A 24,308-nucleotide genomic window follows, 5' to 3' on the forward strand; every position below is an offset into this window, starting at 1 on the left:
TTATATCAGGACTTAAGTGCAGATACTTCAGATAAGAAAAGCAGCTGATTTACAGGAAAGGATCGTGACTAAAACAATAGAAGATATGCATGAAGAGTTAGAAGACTAGAAGACTTGTAGAAGATAATATATGATTGATATATTTTAGGAGACTTAATTATATTCCATATCCATTAGAAGATATCTTGTAGTTGTGTACTATATAAACACAGCTTAGGGTTTACACTATATGTGTTATCATTCACGAGGAAGATTATATATTGTAACCTAGCAGCTCTTAGTGATATTCTTCATCACTAAGAGAGAATAATTGTTCTATTATAACAGAGTTTATTATATTGAATATATTTATTACTGTTACATACTTGTGTTCGAAATCGATTTGATTGTATAAACACTATATTCAACCCCCTTCTATAGTGTTGTGTGACCTAACCTGCTGCGTCCAACTCCAGAATTCCTGCTACTTTTCCCTGAGTCAGTCTCTGGGAAGGATTCTGGTACTCATTAGCAACCATCAATTTAATAATTTCATAAGCTTCATCGTAGCTCTTAGCCCATAAGGCTCCTCCTGATGCTGCATCAAGCATGGGTCTAGAAGTAACACACAATCCATTGTAGAAACAGTTGATAATCATCCAATCAGGCATGCCATGGTGTGGGAACTTCCTTAACATCTCCTTATATCGATCCCAAGCCTCACACAGAGATTCTCCAGTTTGCTGCGCCAACTGGGTAAGAGCATTCCTGATTGCTGCAGTTTTTGCCATGGGGAAAAATTTAGTGAGAAACTTTTGAGTAAGATCTTCCCAAGTGGTGATAGACCCTGCTCGTAGAGAGTGTAACCAGCACTTAGCTTTGTCCCTCAGAAAGAATGGGAAGAGTCGTAGTTTGATAGCATCTTCAGTTACATCATTGAACTTGAAAGTGTTGCAGATGTCGATAAAATCCCTGATGTGCATGTTGGGGTCTTCAGTAGGAGAACCCCCAAACTAAACTGAGTTCTGTATCATCTGGATTGTGCTTGACTTGATCTCAAAAGTGTTAGCCCTGATGGATGGTCTAATGATACTAGACTGAATGTCATTAATCTTAGGCTTAGAATAGTCCATCAAAGCCTTCAGATTTTCCGCTTGATCACCCATAGCTACTACAATTGGCTCTTCAACTTTCTCTTCTTCTTCTACCTTCTTTTCTTCCTCAAAAACTTCCCTACGAACTACCACAAGTTCTTCCTCGGCTTTATCCAGTGTTCTCTTACGAGTACGCGAACGCGTATGCATACACCCTCGCTAGATCACCTGAAATAAAACAAAGAAACAAATAAGTAACAATGTCCGAGTCAATGAACTTTAACGACCCCCGATGGAAAGCACATAAACTAATAATTAACACTACAGTCCCCGGCAGCGGAGCCAAAAACTTGTTCGTCGCTAAACACGCACTAATATTACACGCAAGTATACGAGTTCGCAAGTAGTATAAGATATAAATCATATTCGATCCCACATAGACTATATTGGTTAACTAATCAACTCATGCACTTAAGAAACAATGTATGGTTATTATTCAATGCTAAGACGATTACAAAGTGAGGTTGTTTATAACTAAGAATTAAACTAATTATTGTAACTACGAGAATAAGATAGACTGAGTTAATATATATGACAAACATGGGATTCTAACTTCATTAAGTACTTCATTCAATAGCCTTATTGTTCTTAACCTTAGCTTGCAATGGTGATGACACTAATCAGACAACACGAAACTAATAAATGCCAACTTTCGTTGCTCGAGTACCATTCTACCAGACATCCACAAAAGTGATAGAAGCTGAATAGGCATCAATTATATTGAGACCCTATATGTCTATAGAATTTGACAATATAACGGTTTAAGCACAAGTTATCTATCTTGATTATATAGGGCAAGTAAGATGGTTAAAATTACCTATAAATCATTGATAAGTGGATTTTATATCCACTTGGAACGCTTTATTACAAGCTTAAATTGGTGTTTTGGACTCAATTTGTTGGTATTTTGATGTGTTTTTATGTTATTGCATTTCAGGTATCAGTTAAATGAAAAAAGGAGATTTTAAAGGAAATATGATAAAAAGTGATCAGAATTGGAAGCCAAGGCCATTTTCAAGTTGTATAGAATCTCGTTAGCTTTACGTGGATAGTTGAATCACCCAATTCTGACGAGTAGAACTCAAGTTATGGCAAAAATAAGATTCATCAGAATTTTTCCAAAAGGGTAGCAGGCGCTCGCCTGCTGATGCGCGGCTGACTTCGCTGATTTCGCTGAAAAAGCCTTTTTTGAGTGGAATTTGACGATTTTAAGGGTCTAGGTCCAATACGGGCTTATATACACTTAAAAAAGGTTTTCATCATCCGGGAAGATTGGGATACCAAGGAGAAGACCTAGAAGCACAAAACAACTCCGAAAAAGAAGATCTTATTTTCAACTTGTGATTCTTTGAATTAGTTGTAACTTTGGATGCTCGTTTTCATTATTGTTGAACCTAAATCTCGTTTATTAGTACTTTAATTATTATTCAGTTTATTAAGACCTTATTTATACCATGATTTCATTGAAATCCATGATGATGATAAGTTCAATTATGGGCTAATCATTATCGTGGGATTCTAGCGGATTTACTAATGGATTTTAATAATTAATTTGTTCGATATCTTGGTGTGTGGTGATTGATTGATATCCTAGTATTGGTTGTGCTTATTCGTCTTATGTGCGTAGCTAACATATAAGATAGCGTGTTAATCTCTTCTGAAGCGACAGTGAATTTAGAGATTTAGAAACTTGCCATGCTAGCATAGGTTCATGTATTTGTTATGCATAATTCGTAGGTAATTTTAACCATCTTACTTGCCCTATGTAATCAAGATAGATAACTTGTGCTTAAACCATTATGTTGTCAAATTCTATAGACATAGAGGGTCTCAATATAATTGGTGCCTATTCAGCTTCTATCTCTTTTGTGGATGTCTGGTAGAATGGTACTCGTACAATGAAAGTTGGCGTTTATCAGTTTCGTGTTATCTGATTAGTGTCATCACCATCACATGCTAAGGTTAAGAACGAAAAGGTTATTGAATGAAGTATTTAATGAAGTTAGAATCCCATGTTTGTCATATATATTAATTCAACCATTCTTGTTCTCTTAGTTATAATAGTTTAATCTCTTAGTTTAATAAAAACCCAATTTGTTATTTGTCTTAGCATTGAGCGATAACCATACATTGTTGCATAGGTGCATAAATTGAACTTAAACTAAACCAGTCTCTGTGGGAACGAATCTGATTTATATCTTATACTATTTGCGAACGCGTATACTTGCGTGAATATTAGCACGTATTTTCGCCCTAGCAAGTTTTTGGTGCCGCTGCCGGGGAGCAGAGCAATTGCAGGATTTGAATGCACCTCCGTGGATGAGGAAGTTGGATATGCCATTTGATTCTCTTGGATTAGTAGAGCTGAAAATTTCTCAGGAGCGTTTTGAACCATTTATTTAAGAAGCTCCCACAGTTGAGCTCAACCAAATGCCAGATCACTTGAGTTATTCATTCTTAGGTGCACCACATGATAAGGGCTTGGGACATATTTTTGATGATGTAGAGAGTGGCTGGACAGATATTCCCGTGCCTATAGAGGGTTCTTCTCATGTGCAACATGTAGTTGATAGGACTGGTGTTGGTGATGCACAGTATAGAAGATTGACTAGGCGTATGGAGGCCATGTATGTCATCCACCAATATTTTGTTGAAGATTTGACACACGCTTTCTGTACTATTGTTGGAGACACTGGTGGCGAGGTTGATTAGCCACCTGATCCTCCACCCGACGAGGGTGTGACTCTCCCGCTAATTAGATATGCCTGAAATCCTTATTATTACCTTCAATGAGGACACTAAAAATTTTAAGTTTGGGGGTGATAATGTAAGGATTAGTAGTGTGTGTGTCAATATAGAATTATATAGATTCATATTACATGTTTAGTTGCAGTTCATTCATATTTTTGCATGATTTGTTCATTTAGGACATGTTTGTTTATTTTTATGTGATTTCATATAGTTGCATTTGCATGCATATTTAGCATGATCCCTTAAGATGAACTATGATATTTGATAAGTTGATGTTGATTTGAGTGTGGTGATGACGAATAGAGGGATGTTTAAGTCCTAATGAATTGATTTGCATGCAAGAAACAAATATTTTCACAAAGTCTTATAGGGTTGCTTTTGATCTAGATCATGATCATACTTGTTTGTTGTTGAGATTTAATCACTTGTTTATATTTAGAATTTATGATATTCTCGTAATGACGTAAAAATACTGATTTTTGTATCTGGAGAAAAACTTGGATTTCATTGCTAGTTGTTGTAAGGCTAGACGTCAAATGGCTAGTAGTCGGCTCATATTTTTATGAGTAGTCTAGGGTTGAATGAGATGGAGCGAAACGCACTCTTTCAGAAATTATTGAAAAAAAAGAAAAAAAGAAAAAAGAAAAAAGAAAAAAAAAGTATGTGTTTATGCATAATTGATCAAGATTGAGCTCTTTAATACTTGAGTTATTAAGTTCTAGGGGACTTTGTGCCTAGTGACCTAAGGCTTTTATAGTCTGGGATCCGCTAACCTAACGCTCGCTACATGGGTATTATTGCATAAGTCTTTTGGGACCTCATTCATTGCACGGTCAAATAAGCATTTTTGTTATGTGTTCAATAATAGTGTGAATCCTTGTATAACTCTAGTATAAAGGAGGTGTTGTGAGTCATAATGCGTTTATTGTCTATTCTGTTTATAAACTTTTGATTGTTTCGATGATATATAAGTTATGGTTATTGATCTAGTATCGAGAGATATCTGTTAAGCATTCCACACACGCACGTTTCTGGTTTGTGAGTTGGTTTGTGGGATTTGTTCGAACTCTGTTTTGAGTCATTGCATTCTTAGAGGTGTTGGCTTATTTATTTGGTTATGGTTATTCTGAGGGGATCGATTGCATTATCATTTAGTTGCATTCACGTAGTTGCATTCATGCATTAGGTTTGTTTTGTAGTTTTGAGTCTGTTTATGCTTGAGGACAAGCATCGATTCAAGTTTGGGGGTGTGATAAGTGGATTTTATATCCACTTAGAACGCTTTATTACAAGCTTAAATTGGTGTTTTGGACTCAAGTTGTTGGTATTTTGATGTGTTTTTGTGTTATTGCATTTCAGGTATCAGTTAAATGAAGAAAGGAGCTTTTAAAGGAAATATGATAAAAAGTGATCAGAATTGGAAGCCAAGGCCATTGTCAAGTTGTAGAAAATCTCGTTAGCTTCGCGTGGACAGTTGAATCGCCTAATTTTGACGAGTAGAACTCAAGTTATGGCCAAAATAAGATTCATCAGAATTTTTCAAGAAGGGTAGCAAGCGCCCGCCTGCTGGTGCGCGGCTGACTTCGCTGATTTCGCTGAAAAAGCCTTTTTTGAGTGGAATTTGACGATTTTAAGGGTCCAAGTCCAATATGGGCTTATATATACTTAAAAAAAGGGTTTTCATCATCCGGGAAGATTGGGATACCAATGAGAAGACCTAGAAGCATAAAACAACTCCGGAAAAGAAGATCTTGTTTTCAACTTGTGATTCTTTGAATTAGTTGTAACTTTGGATGCTCGTTTTCATTCTTGTTGAACCTAGATCTCGTTTATTAGTACTTTAATTATTATTCAGTTTATTAAGACCTTGTTTATACCATGCTTTCATTGGAACCCATGATGACGATGAGTTCAATTATGGGTTAATCGTTATCGTGGGATTCTAGCGGATTTACTTATGAATTTCAATAATTAATTTATTCGATATCTTGGTGTGTGGTGATTGATTGATATCCTAGTATTGGTTGTGCTTATTCGTCTTATGTGCGTAGCAAACATATAAGATAGCGTGTTAATATCTTCTGAAGCGATAGTCAATTTAGAGATTTAGAACTTGCCATGCTAGCATAGGTTCATGTATTTGTTATGCATAATTCGTAGGTAATTTTAACCATCTTACTTGCCCTATGTAATCAAGATAGATAACTTGTGCTTAAACCGTTATGTTGTCAAATTCTATAGACATAAATATAATTGGTGCCTATTCAGCTTCTATCTCTTTTGTGGATATCTGGTAGAATGGTACTCGTGCAACGAAAGTTGGCGTTTATCAGTTTCGTGTTATCTGATTAGTGTCATCACCATCACATGCTAAGGTTAAGAACGAAAAGGTTATTAAATGAAATATTTAATGAAGTTAGAATCTCATGTTTGTCATATATATTAATTCAACCATTCTTGTTCTCTTAGTTATAATTGTTAGTTTAATCTCTTAGTTTAATAAAAAACCAATTTGTTATTTGTCTTAACATTGAGCGATAACCATACATTATTGCATAGGTGCATAAATTGAACTTAACCTAAACCAGTCTCTGTTGGAACGAATCTGATTTATATCTTATACTACTTGCGTACGCGTATACTTGCTTGAATATTAGCGTGTGTTTTCACCCTAACAATCATGCATAACAATATATGAACCTATGCTAGCATGACAAGTTCTAAATCCTTAAATTCATTTTCGCTTCATTAAGAATTAACACACTATCTTATAAGTTCGCGACGCTCACAAGACGAATACGCACAACCATAACTAGGATATTATACAATCATCACACACTAAGGTATCAAGCAATTTAACTAAATAAATCCATAAATAAATCCGCTAGAACCCCACGATAACGATTAGCCCATAATCGAACTCATCGCCAACGTAGGTTCCAATGAAAACATGATATAGCAAACGTAGTCTTTATACGAATAAATAAACCAAAATACAAACAAGAATAAAGGTTCAGCAAAATAAGAAACAAGCATCCAAATTACAACTCAGAACAAAGATTCACAAGAATAAACTAGATCGTATTCGCCTTTGTTGAATTGTGCCCAAAAAGTCTCTTGCCGTCTTCTCCTTGCTTAATTGTCTCTGAAAAACGACCTAAGTTATGTTTATATAGCAGTCCATGCATCCCAGGAGTCCAGCAAATCGAATTGTAGTTGAATCAGGATTTTAATATCCCGATCTAGCGCGGCCGCGCGCTTCACCAGCGCGGGCGCGCTGACTTCCTGTTCTCCCGGCGCGGCCGCGCGCAACACTAGCGCGGGCGCGCCTGCCTTCTGCCAAAAATTCTTTTTTTTTCTTCTTTATTCCTTGCAGCTTCGAGCCAGTCTTTCAAGCTTTTATTCCAACACATCCTAAACACCATATTAGCATCAAAACAATGCTAATTCACCTGATTCACGAAGTAAAGCCTGAAATGCAAAAACACTTGAAAACACGTTAAAACACAAATAATTTGAGTATAAATACACCGACTCAAAACTTATTAGAGCATAAATAAGTGTCATAAATGCCACTTAACAGATCTATGATTTCTTTCAACGGGAATCAATATCAACCAGCACAATAACAATCAAGTTACAGGGTCAACAATATCGTAGAACAACTAAATCTGGGTTTAATCTAGCAACTGAGTATTCAAGAGTTAAGTAAATATGGGTTCGTAAATATGTAAATCTAGCTATAGCTCACACAAACGTGGCTTAAAACAAAAAGAACAAAACTCACACAAATGTGACTTAAAATGAAGAGCACACACAAACGTCGTTTAAATTAAGAGCATTCTTAGTTACGATAGAGAGATTATAGAAAGGACTCTTTTCAGAGTTTGCCGATGAAGATGAGCCTAGCAGCACCGAGACCCAAGGACGGTATTTCAAAAGCAATGTTAGGGATCTCAAAATAAATTTCAAATTTGTGCACGAATTATACATGACATCTTTATTATTATATATAGGGTACATGTAATTTACAACACATTATAATTTGAAACCGTTTTGGGAACGATTTGGAGAACTATAATATTTTTCATATTTTAATTGATAATTAATAAATAAAAGAATTTAGTTGCATACTCTTTAAAATTCGGGTCCGGCAACCAACATCGAACATATAATTGGACAAATCCCGCGACAATATTCTAAATTACAAGGAGTCTTAATTAGGATTATAATTGTTTGGACCACAATGCAGAGGATATGCTTTCGATTGTTTTTTACCTTATAACAAAGAAACATTAACAAAGTGTCTTCGAATTTGAAACTCTGCATACAGAAAGTAACTTGGATAAATTTTAGTCGAAACATAAAAAATTAATACTCAGGACATAATCAATCAATCAAATGCATAAGCCGAGACTCGGGTCTCCTCTGGGGCACTATGGAAGAGAATGTTATGAGTCACTAGTTTATATTCAACTATTTTTATCATTTTCACTATATTTTTTGATATTTAAGTGTATGATATTAGTGTTTCAATTATTTTATATTCAATTTATGATCATATAACTTTAAACAAAATTAAATATAAGTCAAATTATAAAATATTTACTAGCATTATATGAATACTTAATTAATATTTTTTAATAAAGACACTTTATAAAATATACTCCTCCCGTCACTCCGTGAGATCAGATATGGATATTTTATATCTTAAAATTTAAATAAAAAATTATTGATTTTTAATTTTGTGGGACAGGTGTCCTCGTTAATATCTCGTTGATATCTACGTGACTCCGTACTTGTAAGCAATGCTCGGTAGCGCAGGGAGGTCCATTGCAGATACCCCAATGCAATACACAAACTTGTTATATCAAAATCGATTTTGTTTTGCCTGTGGGCCAACATACATTTATTTAAAATCTTCTTCTTTAATGAACTACCAACCAAACGTTATCTTACGTGTGGCCTCAAGGAAACCCAAACCCAAGGGAATTGCTTAATTTGTTGGCTATCTTCGGTTGGTTACTCAACAGCCGTCTACTGTTAATAAGTTATCGATTTTTGGAGGCCAACTTCTCTCACTTCATTCATGTAGGCCTACTTTAAAACCTTTTCTTTGGGCTGGCCATGAAATACAACTCGACTTAATAAAACATTAGCCCAATATTAAGTGTCCGTCTCAGAAATTTTAAAAAAAAATTATTTATGACTTAAAATCAATTAGTAATTTATAAGTGATAATTGGATAAATACTTATAAGTTATATAAGTGTTTGGATAATTTTACTTAAAGTCAGAAATTTTATTACTTAAATGAACTAAAATAAATAATTTTTTTCGGCAAAAAAAATAAATAAATAATTTTTAAATATAACTATCTTGATTCATGAATTTTAAATTTGAATAATATTTACAAATATATATTTTAAAACTAAAGTTAATAAAAAAAGCGAAAAATTAAAATAAGTTGAGAAAAAGTACGCCAATGCTAACATTCAACTTATCAGCTTATAAGTTGTAAATTTGACTTATAAGTTGGATCGAAAAACACTCGTCAATAAGTACTTACGGGCTTATAAGTTAATAAGTAACTTAAAAAGAGTACGCCAAATATGCCCTAAGGTTCCTCTCAAAATTTTGGCAGTTTTTATTTCTCGTGTCTAATTTCTGTATAATCATCAATTGGAGTTGCTAATATACCCGGTATTATTAATCAACAGCGAGGAGTCCATAAATTTGGTTTATTTTGAAGCAAGCAAATAAATAATTCTATAATTATATATAATTATATTATGTTATAAAATATAATTTTAATATTTAGCCTATTAATTTTTTTTAATGTAAAAGCTACATTAATTAGTGTTTTCAAGTAGAGAACACAAGTCAATCGTGTGTGTTTAAAGTCTTTGGTGAACGAGCGGATGGGGTTAAAAAAGTTACACACTAAACCACGATTTAATACCTACCGGTGCGATGCACAAGTTTTGGTTAATATTTATATATTTTTAATTTTATTTCATATAATTTTATTAAAATTCTATATAAATAATTAAATACTAAATAATGATTATATAATTATAATTTCAAGTTAGGTTCAAATAGTACAGATAGTATATGATTGATGAGATCTTATTCATAAATAATAATGTCGATGTTTGTTGTTCGTGAGTGAGATTCGAATTTCAAAATTTATATATATCTTTATAAATAATATAAATGTTTATTGTTAACAGGATTCGAACCTGAGAACTTATATGTATCTTTACAAATAATAATATAAATATTTGTTGTTGACGGGATTTGAACCTGAGAACTTGTGGAGTGTATATTTTTAGTATTTGGATCTAATGGCTCTGATTATTTGATGAAAAAGATCCAACGGTCGTGATGGAAAGGGATAACCAAAATGAGGGGTTAACAAAAATACAAATTATACCTCATTCCGGCTATTATAGTATAGTATAGATTTGGGTTCATTTTACCAGAAACTTAAAAATTGTAATAGATAAAACCTTTCTGAGTTAGTATATTTTAGCACGCACTATGCATACGGATATTTTAATAACAAAAGTAAGATACTTTATTGTATAATTTAGATTTTGAAATTTCATTAATAAGCTTAGCATAAATATTTTAATTGATGAAAAGTTAAGAGTCCATAAATTTTATTTAAAGCCGGTTAAATTTCAATCGCGGGCTTTGAAAATATAATCTGTTTATGTATTTGATTGATTTTTTTGTTAGAGGTAGTGGTATGCTATGGTCGTTGTTCATTCCAAATAAAATTAAGATTTTTGCTTGGAAATTCTGCAGGAACACAATTCCTACGCGTTGGAGATTCCGTCTTAAAGGTATTCAAGTGCCATCTATGTGTCCAATATATAATACGGACATTGAGCATCTCTTGCCTGTCTTTTTTGATTGCCCCTTTGCAAATCAATATTGACATTATGCAGGGTTGGTTCTCAATATGAGTCAAGTTGAAGATGCTCAGCCTGGCTTCTTTATATGCTGGCTAATGGTAACATAGAGGAGAACATTAAGATTTGCATTGTTCTTTGGGGCATCTGGACGTGGAGAAATAAGCGAGTTTGGGAGGGGAAATATGTTTTAGCAGTTGTAGCCATGGACAACAGCTTCTATCATGTTTCTGAGTGGAGATCAGCTCGAGCCAGGTTTAAAAATACTTCCAGTTGTAATTCTCAGCAGCCATTAAAACATCCTGCTAAATGGAAGGCGCCTGCGAACGGTGTGTTGAAATTAATGTTGATGCTTCTTTTCGTTCTACCATGGAGAATTTCTCACTGGGTATGGTTTTACGGGATAGTAATGGAGTTTTTATAGCTGGTAGAACTATGTGTTTGCCTTCTATTACCACAGTTTTTGAAGCAGAAGCGGTGGGGGTTAAAGAATCCCTTTCATGGGTCAAGTCAAAAGGCCTGGCTAGGCAACAAATGAAAGTGAAAACAGACTCTATGTTGGTAGTTCTGAAAGGAATATGTCCTAAGTCCAATCATGTATGAGGATTTAGGAATAACTTTTATGTAATTTGTTTTGATTTTATTGATATTAATAAAAGACTTGTTTTATTTTTATTACGGGCTTTATCTATTTAAGTGTTTAAATAAGATATACCATAGTTTAGAGTAAAGCTTTTTATGGATTATGATGAGATCATAATAGTGAGACCTAAAAAGATGATAACTCTAAACTTAAATAGTTCCTGGTCATAGGATTACTAACTGGTAATTAATAATCCGCAAAGATCGGTACATACTATGCTTGCTTCATTATGAAGGATGTCTGTTCTCATAGACATTTGTGTGGTGACACTATAGCTAGTATGTAGGTGCTTATTATAGAATAAGTTCACTGAACATGACTCGCACAGCTGAACAACTGATGGAGTTCACTCACGTGTCAGCAGTTGTTCACATAGTGATAGTTGTACAAGTATCCTTAGACTTGAGGTCATCATAGTCATCTTGTGTACACTGAACTATGCTTTGGTTTAGTTCTTAGTCTCCAGGGACAATTATTAGGGCTCTACTGGGTATAGGAATTTGTACACGAAGATAGTGTATGATCAATAAAGGATCTACCCCTTCCAGTGAAGGAAGCGAATGTTCAAGGCTGATCCACTTATGCTAGTTCAGGAATCTCTGGTCAGAGTGAATGAAATTAGAAAGGAGTTTCTAATTTGCATAGAACTACGCATAGTAAATGGTAATCAAGTGATTAAATTAGATAGGCTTGACACGAGATCCATGCCTTGTATTTAATCGGGACATTGTAGGGTAGAAGGAGTTTATTGTATGGTAACTATTCACTGAATAGGTTCTTGGTATTCTAAGCAGTGAATTCATATTATCCGGATAGTCGCGATATGCTGAGAAGTATCCCTCACGATGTAGAATAAATGTGATTAATTAATTAATCATATTTAATAAATTAGAGAATTTATATAAATAATGATAAAATAGTTTTATTATTATTTATTTCTACTACCGGCTTAATATTGAACCTACAAGGTCACACCATAAAAAGAGAATGATTTAATGGTGGAGGAATTAATTAATAATGGCTGATAATTATTTATTTATGAAATAAATAATTAATTGGCAAATTTAATAATTGATTAAATGAGATTTAATTGATTATAAATTAATTAAGAAAAGTTCTTAATATTATTAATTAAAAGATTTAATTTTTGGAAATTAAATCAAGAGAGAGAATTATTTCTAAAGTGTTTAGAAAAAGGATTAATAATTAAAAGGTGTTTTAATTATTAATGAGAATAATAAATGGGATAATAATAATAATATTTATGGGAAAATTTCAGCTGGAAATTTTGCCTATAATACACTATTATAGACCCTATTTTTATACGAACCACAAAAACCCAAAAAGTTTGGAAAACCCAATTCTCTCCACCTCCTTCCTCCTCCTTAACATCGTTTTCTTGGTGGATACTGGTGGAGTGCTTCACACTTGAGGAGCAACTGCTAAGGATCTCTGATCGTTGTCTCCGAATTATTTTAGAGGTTAGATTCGATCCCTCAAATTTTTATTCATGATCTGTATGTTTTTATTTGGATTTTATATGTGCGAAAGTGTTTTTCCATGCCCCCGCTGCGATTAAAATCCAACATTGGTATCAGAGCATAGGTTGTATGCATATAGATCTGTTGTAAAAATTTCAGAATTTTATATGCTTGTATGAATTAATTATGATTTTTACAAGTTATATTATGGATTAATTTTGTTTGATGAGAAATCGTTTCTCATAATAATTTTGAATGTTGATCTGGTTCTACAAGTGTTGTAGATCGTCTGGGTATTTTTTTCATAATTTTATGATGTATAGATTATTTATTATGAATTTTTGAAGTTGTTGCAATTAAATTCGTAATTAAATAATCATATATATATATATAAATTGTAAGTATGTAAATATATATATATATATATATTTTGCATCTGCTGTGTTGTCTGTTGATGCTGTTGGCACGGAGAAAGAAGACAAGGTAGGCGCTGTCAAGCGCGGAGTTCGAGGCAACGGCGACTACTGCAAAAGAAAAGAAAAAAACAAAAGGGTGTCGCGCATTCCGGGAATGCGTTACACCCTGTGGCGCATTCACGGAATGCGTTACACCTTTTAATGGCTTAAAAGGGCTGTAACGCATCACCGGAATGCGTTACAGGGCTTGTAACGCGTTCCTGTAATGCGTTACAGCCCGACTGTTTACATTAAAATTGATTTTCTGGGAGTTTCATAACTCCGTTTTGGGCGTGTAATATACCGTTGGATTCGTTTTTCCAAGACGGATCTAATGGAATGATCAATTTTAGTTTATATAAAAGTTTTGAACTATTTATATTTCCGAAAGTGTTTTAAAGCTGTTTTTAACTGTTTTTAATTGCTTTTAAATGCTTCATGTGATACATAGAGATGTATAATGCTTAGACTAATGTGCTAGATGAGATAACATGCCTACCTTGATGTTTATTCATGTTGATATATGTGATATATGCTTAGTTTATCAAGCGATGATAGATTTAGGTGAACTTAAATGAACATAAGGCGTTTGTTAGACAACCTAGTATAGTGAAATTGTTTTATAACCTTAATAATAATATTATGAATACAATCATGAGATTCTTGTGTTTATGAAACACGTAACTGAATATGAATTTTTGATATGAGAGAAAGGATGATTCTGTCAACAACAGATTTCTATCTGTAAGAAAGGGTTATTAAGTGACGCCTCTTGACAATGCTCCACCCGATCTGGGAATCATCTGATTATTGATTTGAAATATTTAATTTAAAAGGAAGAATCTCTTTATAATATGATTATGATCGTAACGTAATATAATCCCTCTAAAATTAAATAATATCAAGTAGTAATTGGCCAATGATACAACGGGCTTGTGTCGGTCATAGCCTTCCAACATGATAGAAAAGTAGTTCTTATTTTTGAATCATTGTCGGTTCGTGCTACAGCCGAGGGCTTTGATTTCGAAATAAGAAATACTTGTCTATTACATAGAGATGTGTACATTGAATAAGAATCTAAAGGTCGGTACGTGCTACAGCCGTGGGCCTTTGGGGACTGATGCAACTGTACGGAATGTTGGGTTAGACTTGACTTAGAATATTGAGTTTGTCGTGCCACAGCCGAGACTCAATTATTCAAGAGGCTAAAGTTTGATTAGGGAATAACATAAGATGTAATTGACAAGAGTTGTCTGCCTATTGAACATTGCATGGCGGTTCGTGCTACAGCCGGGGTTGTATAATGGAATGTAGGATCCCTATTCCCACTAGCATTATGAATGCTTAATTTTTCACGTAGGGGGTTGAATAAATTAGGTAAACTAGTGGGAGCCACTTATGAATAAAGACCCGATTCATATAGTGTTTTAAAATGAAATCGAATATTTGCTAAGTGTTGTTATGTGTTTATCATTTACAGATTTACTTTGTACGTTATGTCTTCTGCACTATCACTCAGGAGCATACTGGATGCTCACAAATTGACTGGTCCTAATTATGCTGACTGGCTTCGAAACTTGAGAATTGTTCTCTGGATTGAGAAGCTGGAATACGTGATTGACTCACCTAAGCCTACTGAACCTAGTAGTGATGCACATAATGATGAACATGTTGTGTATCGTAAGTGGATAGATGATGTAAATGTTGCTCAATGCATCATGCTAGCTTCCATGAACATTGAGCTACAGAAGCAACATGAGCATATGGATGCTCACACTATCCTAATGCATCTACAAGAGTTGTATGATGTGGCGGGGATGACAGCTCGATATGAGATATCAAAGGAGTTGTTCGGTTGTAGGATGTCTGAGGGATCATCTGTGAATGACCATGTACTTAAGATGATCAATTTGATTGAACGTCTTGGACAACTTGGTTTTGCCATGGATGGGGAGCTGAGCCAAGACTTGGTCTTGCAATCGCTTCCGAGTTCGTTCTCGCAGTTTGTTGTGAACTTTCACATGAATAAGTTGGATGTCAGCCTGCCTGAACTCCACAACATGTTGAAGACTGCGGAATTGAATTTTCCCCCTAAGAAGAGTTTTTTCTTCTAATTGGTGAAGGTTCCAATCCTAAGAAAAGGAAGAGGAACTCTTCCAAGAAGAAGAAAGTAGGTGAGAAAATGCCGGTTCCACCAAAAGCTGTAGACCCCAAGAGCAAAGTTGTTTGCTTTCACTGTAATAAGGTGGGGCACTGGAAGAGGAACTACAAGGTTTACTTTGCTGAATTGAAGAAGAAGAAGGGTAGTGAGACTACCGCTTCTGATTCAGGTATGTTCATGATAGAAGTGAATATGTCATTAAATCAAATTTCTACTTGGGTATTAGATACCACCTATGGTTCTCAAATCTGTAATTTGTTGCAGGGACCAAGGAGAAGTAGGACTCTTGAGGAAGAGGAGGTGATTCTACTGATGGGAAATGGAGCAAGAGTTGCTGCTGAAGATGTAGAATCATTTCATTTATATATGCCTACGGGCAAGACTATTGTTTTAAATAATTGTTATTTTGTTCCCTCGATTGTGAGGAATATTATTCCCATGTTAGACTTGGCTGGATTTTCATTTATTATTGAGAATAATGAATGTTCTATTCTTAGAGATAATATTCTTTATGGACATGGTGCTTTAAATAATGGTCTGTATATATGTGACATAATTTACTTCAGATTGAACAAACTAATAAAAGAAAAGGGATGATGAAAATCTCACTTTATAGTGGCACTGCAGTCTCCATTTAGTAGACATGGAGAGAGGACTGCAAATTTGCTAGGAATGGTACACACAGATGTATGTGGACCAATGTCTAAGCAAGCCATGGGTGGATTTTCGTACTTCATTACTTTCATAGATGATAGATCTAGATTCGGATATGTGTTTGATGAAACACAAGTCTGAAGCCTTTGAAAAGTTCAAAGAATATAAGTATGAAGTGGAGAAACAACCAAACATAGTATTATAACTCTTCGATCAGATCGAGGTGGTGAATACTTTAATGGAGTGTTTCTAGATTATCTTAAAGCAAATAGTATAGTCTCCCAATGGACTCCTCCAGATTGGTATCTGAAAGGAGAAATCGAACTTTGTTAGACATAGTTCGGTCCATGATGAGCTATGCAAATCTTCCAGTATTCCTATAGGGTTATGCATTGGAAACCTCAGCATATTTATTGAATATGGTGCCTTCCAAAATCTGTTCCTCAAACTTCGTATGAGATATGGAAAGAAAGAAAACCGAGTCTTAAACACGTTAAGATTTGGGGATGTCCAGCTTATGTCAAGTAAGTTGACCCAGATAAGCTGGAATATCGATCCGTAAAATGTAGTTTTGTGGGATATCCTAAAGAGACTTTAGGGTATTACTTTTGCACCGATCATCGGGTGTTTGTCTCCAGACATGCTACCTTCTTGGAAAAAGGAGTTTATCCTTGAAGGAAACAGTGGGAGCAAAATTGAACTTGATGAAGTTCAAGAAGCACAAACTACTACAGATCGAGTGGAAACACCTGTTCTGACTGAACAACCTTCTGTGGAACAGCCCATTCGTAGGTCAGGGAGAGTGTCTCACCAACCTGAGAGGTAATATGGCCTTGTCATTGAGAATGACAATGAGTTGTCGATCATTGACGACCCTGTGACCTATAATGAGGCTATGAGTAGTTTTGACTCAGAGAAATGGCATAGTACCATGAAATTCGGAATGGAAGCTATGTATACGGTATACGAAAGAATGATTAGAGCAGATGGCCAGGTGGAGACCTATAAGGCCAGGCTTGTGGCAAAAGGATTCAAACAAATGCATTGGATTGACTTTGATGAAACCTTTTACCTGTAGCCCTGTTAAAATCAGTTCGGATTTTGCGTGTGAATGCTGCTTACTACGACTATGAGATCTGGAAAATAGCCAGATGGTTTTCTTTCCAAGAGAAATGAAAACCTAGTGTGTAAGCTGCTGCGAACCATATGTAGTTTAAAGCAAGCTTCTCGAAAAATGGAACATTCGTTTTGATGAGACAATCAAAGAGTTTAATTTTATCAAAAAACGAAGATGAACCATGCGTCTAAAAAAGGGTTAGTGGGAGCACGGTAACATTTCTTGTATTGTATTGAATTAGAGTTGACACACATAACAACATAGCAGACCCACTCACAAAGCTACTTTATGAAAGTCACTTTGATCGTCATAAAGACAAGATGGGTATTAGATACCAGAGTGATTGGCTTTAGTACAAGTGGGAGATTGAAAGGAATATTTCCTAAGTCCAATCATGTATGAGGATTTAGGAATAACTTTTATGTAATCTGTTTTGATTTCATTGATATTAATAAAAGGCTTGTTTTGTTTTTATTACGGGCTTTATCTATTTAAGTGTTTAAATAAGATATACCATAGTTTAGAGTAAAGCTTTTTATGGATTATGATGAGATCATAATAGTGAGACCTAAAAAGATGATAACTCTAAACTTAAATAGTTCCTGGTCATAGGATTACTAACTGGTAATTAATAATCCACAAAGATCGGTACATACTATGCTTGCTTCATTATGAAGGATGTCTGCTCTCATAGACATTTGTGTGGTGACACTATAGCTAGTATGTAGGTGCTTATTATAGAATAAGTTCACTGAACATGACTCGCACAGCTGAACAACTGATGGAGTTCACTCACGTGTCAGTAGTTGTTCACATAGTGATAGTTGTACAAGTATCCTTAGACTTGAGGTCATCATAGTCATCTTGTGTACACTGAACTATGCTTTGGTTTAGTTCTTAGTCTCCAGGGACAATTATTAGGGCTCTACTGGGTATAGGAATTTGTACACGAAGATAGTGTATGATCAATAAAGGATCTACCCCTTCCAGTGAAGGAAGTGAATGTTCAAGGCTGATCCACTTATGCTAGTTCAGGAATCTCTGGCCAGAGTGAATGAAATTAGAAAGGAGTTTCTAATTTGCATAGAACTACACATAGTAAATGGTAAGCAAGTGATTAAATTAGATAGCCTTGACACGAGATCCATGCCTTATATTTAATCAGGACATTGTAGGGTAGAAGGAGTTTATTGTACGGTAACTATTAACTGAATAGGTTCTTGGTATTGTAAGCAGTGAATACATATTATCCGGATAGTCGCGATATGCTGAGAAGTATCCCTCACGATGTAGAATAAATGTGATTAATTAATTAATCATATTTAATAAATTAGAGAATTTATATAAATAATGATAAAATAGTTTTATTATTATTTATTTCTACTACCGGCTTAATATTGAACCTACAGGGTCACACTATAAAAAGAGAATGATTTAATGGTGAAGGAATTAATTAATAATGGCTGATAATTATTTATTTATGAAATAAATAATTAATTGGAAAATTTAATAATTGATTAAATGAGATTTAATTGATTATAAATTAATTAAGAAAAGTTCTTAATATTATTAATCAAAGGATTTAATTTTTGGAAATTAAATCAAGAGAGAGAATTATTTCTAAAGTGTTTAGAAAAAGGATTAATAATTAAAAGGTATTTTAATTATTAATGAGAATAATAAATGGGATAATAATAATATTTATGGGAAAATTTCAGCTGAAAATTTTGCCTATAAATACACTATTATAGACCCTATTTTTATACGAACCACAAAAACCCAAAAAGTTTGGAAAACCCAATTCTCTCCACCTCCTTCCTCCTCCTTAACATCGTTTTCTTGGTGGATACCGGTGGAGTGCTTCACACTTGAGGAGCAACTGTTAAGGATCTCTGATCGTTGTCTCCGAATTATTTTAGAGGTTAGATTCGATCCCTCGAATTTTTATTCATGATCTGTATGCTTTTATTTGGATTTTATATGTGCGAAAGTGTTTTGCCATGCCCCCGCTGCGATTAAAATCCAACAAGTTCTTGGTCTCAAAAGCACATCAAGGAATTTATTGGAAGTGGGAGAAGCGATCCAACAATTTAAGACGCTCCTGAGGGAATTAGTCAACACTTCTGTTCACTTTGTTAGGAATCATACTAATAGGGTAGATCATGAATTTGCTCGTTTACCCTGTTTAGTTAATTGCCATTCTGATTTTCTGTCTCTCCCTTCTTGTTTGGAAGAGGCTGTTCTGCGAGATTCTTCAGTTTAATGGAAATTTTTTCAAGAAAAAAATATTGATACGAGTTAGCATGACATTATTTAGAATGTTAAGTTCTAAGAGCATTTTCAAGAAACTATTTATCTCTATTCTAAATATAATATATAATATTAACTTCTAGTGAATTAATTTATGTTATTCTTCAACAATACTTTTTATACGAATTCTTAATTAATTTTTTATTAATAAATGGAAGTTAAATTCATATAAGACAAAAGACAGTGGAGAGAGAGAAATTATTTTTATGAATACATAAAATAACATTGTTTTAGACTGGGAAAGAAACTCTTAAAAGTGAGGAGAGATAAGACACTCTTAGTGAATAAGAGCCACTAAAGTCTCTTGAAACAAAAAAATCTTCTCCCTCCTTAAATTCAAGTTAAGAGACTATTAGAGATGCTTTAATTCAGTTAAATTTTGTTGATAGGGCAATTTGCATGTATGATTTATATATATAGGCAAATATTCAAATAGAAACTAAACTTAGAATAGAAACTACAAACTAATCTAAGCTAGAATAGAAACTACACCCTAATCTAAGCCATTAGATCAATCTAATCTAATGGCTCCCCTAAAAACACAATGCTAATTAGTTATATATATATAATTAGCATTTTGCATCAACTTTTTTTGGCTGAATCTCATTTTGATCTCATTACTTTTAACCTTAATATTTTGCATCCTAAATTTAAAAAAAGATATTTTTTTGCATCCCTTTGATAGTTTTAACGTTAACTTAGATGTTAACGTTAATTGTCAGAAGGTCATTTTTGTTAATATTTTTATATTTCAGTTTATATCCTGAAATTGCCCTCTAATCTCACCTTGCATCTTAGAATTTTCCTTAAATCTCACTTTACATCCGAGAATTTTTTATTCGTATTATCAAAAAATAATTGTAATTTCAAATTATCAAAAAATAATTGAGTTATGTTATTTTTTATGTTCACGTTAGGATTTTAAAACTGGACCATTAGTTAATTGGTTCACTGTATATAATTTTTTGGCGCAAAATTTTTAGTATTTTGGTTGTATCTTAAGTTTTAAAAGTCGATTTATAAAATTTAATGGCTCACACGAAACTCACAAAATATGTTATGGATAAAAAACTAATATATATAATTACTGTATTTATTACTAAGGTACGTGAGCTCAAGGCCTTTAATGGCTGCTCTCGTGTTTCGTAGCTTAATTTTGCATTTACGAGATGCCTACGTATCTCTGTGAATTAGAGAATCAAGCCAAAAAACGTAGTTCTGATTTGTGGGGTGAGATCCCTTATATAGATGTTGGGAGTCCTTGAATTGGACTTGGTATAAGAGACTTGGTGGGCAAGTCTCATAATTAGAATGGACTTTGGAGTCCTAGATAGTAGGAAACTGATTCCTTATCCTTTTAGGTCCTCTTGAGGCCAATCTACAAGGATTTATATCCCCACTAGGACTTATCTTAATAGCTGTTTTTCTCCCTTATTTATTAATTACAAAATTAATAAATAATCAGGGTTTTTTGGCCTTCTTTGTCCCATCAGGCCTGATCCGGTCCATCAGGCCTGATCATCATGTTAACCTTTCTGGTCTGAATACATCTTCTTATTGGGCCTTGGAGCCCAAACTGTAATAACTAATTATGTAATCAGGATTTATTCATCCCTATCATTTGCCCCCCAACTTTTGAGAAACCGTATAAGATTTCGCGAAAGTTAAGTTCACTTATTCCCTTACTGGGTATCGTTTTGCGTAAAGTGTGGAGCGACCTACACGTTTACAATGATTTACTTTTATTCCCTTTATTCAGGAATTATCTTAATTTCCAGGAATTTTTCCCTTGACTCCGGGATTTTTTCTTAATTTTCTGGATTTTTTCCTTTAATTTCTGGAATTTATCCTTATTTTTTTGGGATTTTTCAGATTTTCAGCCCTTTTTCGACCAGGATCCTAGTCGAAATTTCGACCTGGATCCTAGTCGAAAATATGGGTCAGTCTTGCAACCCTGGTCGAAGGAGTTCGACTAGGATCCACGACCTGGAGTTCGACCAGGATCCTAGTCGAACTTTCGACCTGGATTTAGGTCGAAAACTTACCCCTCTTTTCAATTCCTGGTCTTGAACTTTTCGACTAGGATTTCGACCAGGATTCTAGTCGATGTTTCGACCTGAATCCTGTTCGAAAATTCTCTATTTCTCATGCTTCCTGGTCGAAGGATTTCGACTAGGATTCACGACCTGGTTTTCGACCAGGATCTTAGTCGATTTTCGACCTGGGTTTTAGTCTAGGTTTTTAACCCCATTCTTGAAAAATACTTGGTTTATTTCGACCTCATTCCTGGTCGAAGCTTCGACCTCAATCCAGTAATGTTATTTCCGTTGTTTTAGTGTGTCTAGTCGAAAAATTTCGGGCAGGATTCACGACCTGGAATTCGACCTGAATCCTGGTCTTTTTTACCCGTTATTTTCGGGTGCCTGCTTGAAAGATTTCAGGCAGGATTCACGACCTGGGGTTCGACCTAAATTCTGGTCTTTTTTACCCATTATTTTTGGGTGCCTGCTCGAAAGATTTCGGGCAGGATTCACGACCTGGAGTTCGACCGGAATTCTGGTCTTCCACTAGCTAACTTCATTGGGCCTTACAACTTTTAGGGCTACAATTTAGGTTATTACATTTTCCAAATCCTAATTGGATTTGGGCCTAGCCTTCTTTATTGGGCCTTATTTTACCGGGCCTCTTCATTGGGCCTTTAATCTTATTGGGCCTCTTTATTGATTTGGAATTCTCTAGAATTCCTTGGAATTATTCTGGAATATTCCTTTTTTCTGGGCTTTTTTCTTTGGGCCTCTTTCCTTAATGGGCTTTCGTCCCTTCAACTTCCCTTTTCCTCTTATATAAAGGAGTAAGGAGAGGCTACTACTGCTCACTTTCTCATTTCTAAGTTTTTCTTCTTTCTCCTCCTGCTAAGTCTCTCAGAGCAATAACAGCAAGTCGGAGCTCAAAGCCTTTTTTAGGAGCGCTTCTTCAGGTAAAATCCCTCCCTTTACTTCTTGTGTCTTCTTTTCCATTATGTGTTTTTTTAGGATAACATGTCTATGTGCCCCCCCTTTTCAGATGTCTAACAAGAAAATAACTCGCTTGGCCAAAATGAACGTGGCTAGAAAGTCCAACGAATTCCCTATTCGATCAAGGTACACATCTTTAATCGACATGATCAACACTCGAGGGGATGAGTACCCGTCTGATGCGCATCTGGACGCGCACGACCATATTAGTGCTTTGCGGGATCCCAAGGAGCTGGAAAAGTTGAGCAGCTGCTTCAAAATCAAGGAACCTTTTAAGCTGGTTCTTGCAGGTCCGGCCGATAGGGCCTGTCAGTGGAAGAAGGACGTATTATGCGTATATAGGGATACTCTAAGGGCATGTATCAGACTCCCTTTTCATCCGTTCATTCCTTTATTACTGGCTGATGTGGGCATCAGCCCTTGCCAACTCCCCCTAATTCTTGGAGGCTTATTCTGTGCTATCTGACACAATGTGCCAAGCACAATGTCCCTACTTCCGTTGCCATTTTCAGGAAAATTTTCCAGTTCAAAAACAGCCCTAATAAAAGTCCGGGTTGGGTTTCTCTAAACCAGCGCCCCACTATTCCCCACATTGTGAACGGGAAGTCCATCCCTGACAAAAACTTGGGGTGGAAGAAAGATTTTTTGTTCGTCGTTTGGGAGGGTGGAGATTGGGGCACCCTATTTCAGTCATCCTTTGGGCTTGCCGTCGATGGGAGCCCAAATGATATAACTTTGTCTGAGGAGGAGGCTAGAGCTTTTAACCTCCTTACGCAAGATAATGGGACTTCCCATTCTTGGGACCTTATCCGGGAGACCGTCCTGGTAGAACGCGGCCTCTCGCCCGTCCCTAAGAAAAGTAAGTTTCCTTCCTTACCTCTTTTTTATTTCCTTTATTTTTTATTCCGCTGTTCTTCAACTTATCTCGCTTGTCGCAGTGGCTGAGAAGATTGAGGAGGCTACCAAGCCTAAAGACCTGGAGACAACCAGGATGAAGCGGGCTGGAAAGGTCTTTAAAGACCCACGCCTTGGTGACCCCTTCCCTGAGTTCCTCCTCCAAGCAATGGAACCAGGCGAGGAAGGCCCTAGCCAAGTTTTGCGCACCAAGCAGAGGCCAGGGGCCTATTTTCAACCTGCTTGGGGGATCCGGGGCAAGGATTCAATCGTTGGCAGCACGGCGCTATCCAAGGAATGGTCTAAGCATTCCATCTCCCCTGTGGACTATCAAGACTTTGTCCTTCAACAGGACTTAGAGGGGAATGAGCTTTTCGGAGCCCAGGCTTTAGCGACGGTACATCCTTTTCCTATGCCCTTTATACTTGCCTTTTTATGTTTCTTTTCTCATACTTTTGCTGCTTCTCTTGCAGGCTAACGCCCATTTCCAAGGGGCGATTCACCAAGCTAAGGCTTGGAAGGTTGGCCTGGAGGATGCTAATAAGAAGTTGGAGGAGGCCAACCAGAGAATAGAGGCCCTTGAAGCTCAACTGGCCTCTTCCACTTCTGACCTGGAAACGGCCCGGGCTGAAAATGTTATTCTGAAGGCTCAAAAGGATAAAGCCTTTGACGGATGGATGGACACCCAGGAGTTCAAGGACTTGATGGTGGAGCACGATGCCCTCCTACACCCAGTTAGCTATAAAGAAGGCTGGGATGCTGCTGTGGAGGCCATC

At 35.4% G+C, this 24,308-nt stretch overlaps 1 non-coding gene across 1 annotated transcript; it reads left to right on the forward strand.

Moving 5' to 3' along the window:
• The first annotated feature begins 648 nt into the window (after positions 1–648).
• On the forward strand, positions 649–755 carry LOC141694784 (small nucleolar RNA R71). The gene has a single exon (XR_012564067.1). It is a non-coding gene; the product is annotated as a small nucleolar RNA R71 (small nucleolar RNA).
• Positions 756–24,308: the final 23,553 nt, after the last annotated feature.

Source organism: Apium graveolens, chromosome 10 (genome assembly GCF_009905375.1).
Source record: "Apium graveolens cultivar Ventura chromosome 10, ASM990537v1, whole genome shotgun sequence".
Classification (NCBI taxonomy): Eukaryota; Viridiplantae; Streptophyta; class Magnoliopsida; order Apiales; family Apiaceae; genus Apium; species Apium graveolens.